Below are 6,504 nucleotides of genomic sequence, written 5' to 3' on the forward strand. Positions count from 1 at the left end.
GGGGTATCCCGGGCTACCCCGGGATATATACTAGATCCGCCTATGATTTGTTGTATTTTATTTTATTTTGTTTAAATGGAAACGTATGTACATTTAAATTATCTTATTTATTATTATTTTTTTAACAACACTTAGATCCTAATTTTAAACAATACTTTTATCCATCATGTATACTACTTGAACGTCCAACTCTGTAATATACACTACAAAAAATATGTCATGTAGTGGCATACAAAAAGTGCCACTAAAAACCTAAAAAATGCCACTAAAAACTTGTCATGGAATTAGCGTCACAAATAATAAATGCCACTAGAAACGCTCCCACTAAAACTCTTTAGTGACACTTTTTGCTTTTGTCACTGTAGTTTTTAGGCTTTTAGTGACACTTTTTGCTTTTGTCACTGTAGTTTTTAGGCTTTTAGTGACACTTTTATATTTGACACAATAAAAGAAAAGTTTTTTTGTGGCATATATTTTGTGCCACTGAATACTCATTTGATTAAAAAATTCATGTTACTTTTGGTTACATATTTTCAAATCTTAGTGGCACTTTTTTATGTGCCACAATACAAAACATTATTTTATGCAAATACACATTAGATTCTATAATTTAAACTACTTATATTTACATAGTTTTTATCTATAATCTAAAATAAATTAAATAATTTGATTGCAACACATGCATATTCTATTCCATAAGACTTAAACAAAGTACAATTTCTTTTTATTCCAATGTAATAAACCATTTCATTCCTTCCATGATTTCATCATAACAAAATGCTCGATATTTAATAATCATTTGTTTAACTTTGACTAAACCATAGTGGTCACTATCAAGCCCATATTTTGTAGCTTTTAAGTTCTATTCAGCTTCAACTTCTTCATTTGTTGTCTACCATTGAGTACGTATAAATCCATCTCATGTAAGTAAGAACAAAAAGGTGTTTAGAGTGTTGGGTAAAAATTGAATACAAATATGATTTTCTGATTATTTAAGGTTAAAAACTCAAAATAATCAGATTTGAATAGTTGCAAAATTACAAGTATCTTATTTTTGGAACAAAATATCTTATTGCCTCATAAATAAAGATCCAAACACTTGCACTACTAGAAAAACAGTCTCTTACGACGCGCAATGCGTGTCGTAAAACGCTCAGACGACGCACAAATGCGTGTCAAGGAAGGCCCTGTCATAAAGGAAGACGATGCGCTTTTGCTCATCGTCTATTTACGACGCGCTTTTGCGCGTTGTCTATTTACGACGCGCTTTTGCGCGTTGTCTATTTACGACGCGCAGTTATGACACGCAATGCGTATCAAGGAAGGCCTTGTCATAAAGGGAGACGACACACATTTGCGTATCGTAACCTTACGACGCGCGTGTTTATGACACGCAATGCGTATCAAGGAAGCCCATGTCATAAATGAAGATGACACGCATTTGTGTGTCATAAACTTCAGTAACCATTTATGATATGCATTTACGATGTCTTTACGATACTCATTTACGCATAATACAAAAATATGTAAACAAATATATACCAAAACAATCAATTTCATCCAATAACATCATGTCAAAAAATTGTAATACATTGATATTAAGGGGATCTAATTGTACATTGTTATTAAGAGGTTTAACCTTCCAAACTGAAGGTGAGTCACGGAATCCTTTTCCCAACGACTTTCAACAATGAAGGTGAAAACACTGTGTGACCGGTTGCTCTCGCTGTTCATATCTGTTCCTGCCACTTTCCTGTTTGCAGCACCCTGATAAAGTAGGCAAACTAATTTTAAATCTGATATAATCATAATTAAGCAGTAACAAAGTGTAAAATTTCACTATATTGACACACCTGCAATAGAAGCTTGAGGACTTCATAAACGTTTTTAACATTATATTTTGTAAGATTTTCAACAAAAATCAATAACTTAATAGTTTCAATCCATACTACAATGTTTACTTTAACACTTTTTTTGCTAATTTCTTCAAGGCTTATATAAATTTACTTATTATTAAATTACATAAGAATTATTTATGATTGCTGTTCAAAATAACCCCTTGTAGAAGAACCCACTTCAGATCGCATCCTCCACTTGATATCCCAATTCCTTATTAAACTATTAAGATTCATATCTGTAACATTTTTTTATATAAAGATTTAACAGTTTAAAGTTCAAAAAAAATGTGATTAGCTTAAATAGTTAGCAACTCTGCAGTAACAGATATGTTGAGTCAGAAGAAAAAAATCAGAGATATCCAAGAATTTAAGATCAGACATGTTGTCTATGTCGCTCTTTAGTAACAAAATGTTAAGTAAAGTGCTTAAAAATGTGAGCTTGCTGCATCGGGTATGGCCCGCGTCATCAGGTTTCAAATGGGTTGTTACTTTCTTTTTCTTTTTTCCATGTGGGGTACCAGTTAATGGACTTGACTTTTCCAAAACGTAATCAAGCATGTGTTGTACCATTGATGTGGAAACCTGTATATAGCTTAGTAATTCAGATCTGACCCAAGATGGATGTACATGATTCTTGAAATAAAATTAAGCTCCATGATTCCTGAGATGAAACCTAATCATTTTGAAATTCCAAACCAGCTGTAGACTTTGCTGCAGCTATAATACTAATGTTACCTTATTACATCATTATAAAGTTTTATTACAACTTTCAAATTTTTCTACATTAAATGAAGAATTCAATCTGTTGTTTTAATGTTGACACTTGAGAGTATGTCTAAGCTCCCTATTTTGAGGACATCAGTACAGAGAGTCTAATGAAATAATTGATGCAAAGATGTATTGCAACAACCTTTATATTCTCAGAGTTGTACTCCATCTCTAACATCATACTCTCAGTATTGCCCTAATTGGAATAGGAGAAGGGGCAAAATTCTCCCATGGAGAATCAGAGCGACCCATAGGAGTATTGTCACCATAACAAGGAGAAGGTAATCGTGCATCAGATGAAGCACAAAGTAACATTGGTGATGGTGAAGGTATGGAAATAAAACAGAAAAAAAACAGAAACCCTAACCGACCTTGGCCGTTGAGATGATGGGGGAGCTTTTCCCTTGACGCAACACCCTCCATGGTATCAAGCTCAATCTCTGCAGCCCTACGATTTTCCATAATCTGATCCAAATCTCTCTCGTCCTCCAGAGAATCGTCCAACCTAACCGACATTCATAGCCATTTCTGTTGATTTCCAACTCGAAATCATAAATTATGTTTCGACAAAAGTGTCGAATTTGACATGAGTGTGGGGAGGTTTCAAGAAGAACGGAGCAAAAGCAACAACGCAAAAGATAACATTAGGTATCAAGGGCTAATCGAGTTCGATTAAAAAGGTTATAAAACTCTTAATAAAGGAAGAGAAACCTCTGGAACAAATAAAGAAGCAGAATGTTGATGGTGATTGACCATGGAGTTTCGAGACCTTGACTGTAATGGAGCTGTTGTTCTACTTGATATGGAAATCACTCTAAATTTGTAGTTGTGATACAACTCTTCTATTGATTGAGAGGCTGAGAAAGTACTTGAGGAACTGAAGATCGAGAGAAGTAGATGGAGGGTTTATGAACCGAAACCCTAGTTCCAACAATAGTCGTGGTTCCAGCAATTGTACCCCTTTGATTTCAATTTCATGGCCCGGTGACCAAAAAACCTTCGATTTCACTAAGAACCGGAACCCTAGTTCCAACAATAGTCGATTTTTTGTATTTGATTGAGAGAGAGAGAGAGAGAGAGAGAAGAACGATTGAAAGAAGGTAGAGGAGAGCATGGCGGCTTTTCAAACTTTTGGAATTTCATTTCCCCGCGAGCTCTAAAACGCGTGTTTATGAAAAAAATATATATATAAAGCGACGTGCGCACACGTCACACATTTTATCATATGCGCCCTCCGTGTTTTTTTTAGACACGAATTTTAGGGCACGCACAAATGCGTGTCCTCTATCCTTCAAATTTTATAAGAGATGACATTATTTTTAGGAAGCACGCTTTTGCGTATCGTAAATCACCACGTGTCATTGTTTGCGCGTCATTAAAGGCAGTTTTTATAGTAGTGTTGTTTAATAGCAATAAAGATACATAATCAAAAGTGGGATTAATTACCTGAAGGAGACATACACTTGAATGCAAAAAGTGTATGATAACATATGTATTTTTATAAGAGGGAAGACCATTGAGCTCAAAGATGTTTAACAGATCAAAAAACTGCATTCACAAAAGAAATTTTTACAGAATAATCAAGTTCTTGACATCAAGAAAAGAGAAAAAGTTCAAAATAACATAAGCCAATGATTACTTTCTTTATCATTTTAATTGTATAATCATTAGGTACCTGAGATAGGACTTTTGCACACTCTGTCACGGTTGACAATTCTCCTTTCTGATATGCAGTATCAAATCTAGATAACAATTTTTCTCCAATTATGTACAAACATTCACCATGATCAAATTCAAGGTAGACTTATACATGGTGAAAAAGTGAATTATAATGCATATACCATTAAAGTACATTTGAAGGTTACCAACAGCAACCTCCAGTCCTCTACTAACAGATTGCATAGTCGTACCCTCTCTTCCAATATCTTCATCTGCAAATAAACTTGAAATTAACAAATAAAGTTTAAAAAGAAGTGTTGTATAGACAAAGATTATTTATTTTTTGGACTGAATGAACTGTTTGAATATGAAAAAATGACCATTATACCCTTATGTATAGACAAAGATTGTTTCTTTTTTGAACAGAATGAACCGTTTATGAGCTGTCTGACTTAGGGGCGTCTTCCATTCCCAAGTTGTTTCATTATTGCCTTTGGGTTTAGATGAAACAACATTTGAGCTGCATAACAAAAGCATGGCTTTTATCTGTCAAAACAAAAGATAAAGGAAATAAATATTTCAGCACTAACATAGTCAAATTCATATGACCTTCTTTAAAGTTTAAATCACACCTCTTTCAATTGTTCTAGGGATAAAATAACAAACATGTTGCTTTTCACATTAGTTAGCACCCTGTAAAAAAGATTTAAAAAAATGATATGAAAATCATGTCATATAGCAATAAGGCATCATGGCATTTAGATTTTGAATGGAATGATAAAGACCTTGATATTGGGTGTCCACTCTATTCCTTATATGTTTGGCTCATGAATCTACACACCTGCAATCAACTACTTCTTAGCCTCTTGAAGAATAATACTAGAATATCAAGTGTTTTGAAACAAAATGCAATCCAACTAATTAAACGGTAATTTGTGATATCTTACTGAAGTAACAAGCTGAATAACATTGACAACCTCCATCTAATGTCTTTAAATTGTATGTATAATTGCACATTTTTTTTGACAAAATTCTATCCATATATAATATTTTAAACAAGTCTAAGTCTTAAGGATATGGACTAGTCTTACCTACCAATTAAGACACTGATTTAAATAGGAATAGAAGTTATACCTTTTAACAGGTGTTCCCTTAGGCTCTATTTCAGTCATCTCTTATAGTCGGAAAAACATGTACATGCAGCTAAAGATCAAATTGGAAGCCATCAGCCTCAACGTGATCTTCTCTTCTTTGCAGAACAACATGTCACAGTTATTCCATTCAATATCATGGAGCTACATATCTCATTTTGATGTAATGATATTAGAGAGAATAAACAAAACAGAACCATGAGACTCAACAGGAACCATCGCATAAAACATAAGGATGTCATCACCGTTTCATCTACCCTGTAATCAACATGAAATGAGATCACACCTTTGTTGTTATTGTTGCTAGAAATCGACATAAAGAACAAGAAACAACAATTACGAGATCATATAAAATGCTTTCGACCTCTCCATACCTAGCCGAAAACTCCATATCTCGTCGGAGATGTATGGATAGAAGCGGACATCAACTCCAAACCTCTCGGTGAGTTTGAAACCTCTCGGTGAGTTTGAATCCATTACGTTACTTCACCATAAAGCTCAAAATTAGACCTCTCCTTTGAATCCTTACGATCTCACTCATGAATCATCGAAAAAATAGAAGCGGAAAGATATCAGGTGGTTGATTGGAAAGAGCGAATGTGTTGGTTAATCGGAAAGAGACAAGGTCGACAGTGGATGACCGAAAACAGGAAAAGAAACGGCAGCGATTAATCAGAAATAGTCAAGGCGGTGGTTGTGGGGAGTGATTTAGGGTTCTTCATTTTGTTTAGGAGGGGGGAGGGGTGGGTGAAGATATTAGGTTAGAAGAGAAGATGTAGGTAGGGTAGGTGAGAATGGAGATGTGTTGGGGGGTGGGGTGGGATAATGGGGTCGATGATATTTTTAAGAGTAAAATGTTTTTTTCTTTTATAATTTTTTAATCAGATGATAATAGAAAAAGAGTATATATGTCATTTAGGTATGATAAAGACTAAACAAAAGCAAACGATCCGAGATAAAAAAACTGAGTTAAAGGACTATGTATATTATTTGAAACCACATTTATGTAATTTACCTTATTTAATATA

At 34.1% G+C, this 6,504-nt stretch overlaps 1 long non-coding RNA gene across 4 annotated transcripts; it reads right to left on the reverse strand.

Annotated features, from left to right (window-relative positions):
* Positions 1-1,546: 1,546 nt before the first annotated feature.
* On the reverse strand, positions 1,547-6,238 carry LOC145167366 (uncharacterized). 4 transcript variants are annotated; one of them, XR_013741099.1, is made up of 10 exons: positions 5,851-6,238; positions 5,460-5,734; positions 5,111-5,166; positions 4,958-5,018; positions 4,714-4,871; positions 4,508-4,597; positions 4,342-4,408; positions 4,113-4,214; positions 2,278-2,480; positions 1,547-1,767 (listed from the first exon to the last, which is right to left on the reverse strand). It is a non-coding gene; the product is annotated as an uncharacterized LOC145167366 (long non-coding RNA). The 4 variants fall into 4 exon arrangements; XR_013741100.1 differs by having other exon boundaries at positions 4,342-4,597; positions 4,714-4,845; XR_013741098.1 differs by having other exon boundaries at positions 4,342-4,597.
* Positions 6,239-6,504: the final 266 nt, after the last annotated feature.

The sequence above is a fragment of the Lactuca virosa genome, chromosome 3 (assembly GCF_052849685.1).
Source record: "Lactuca virosa cultivar CGN04683 chromosome 3, Lactuca_virosa_CGN04683_v6, whole genome shotgun sequence".
NCBI lineage: Eukaryota > Viridiplantae > Streptophyta > Magnoliopsida > Asterales > Asteraceae > Lactuca > Lactuca virosa.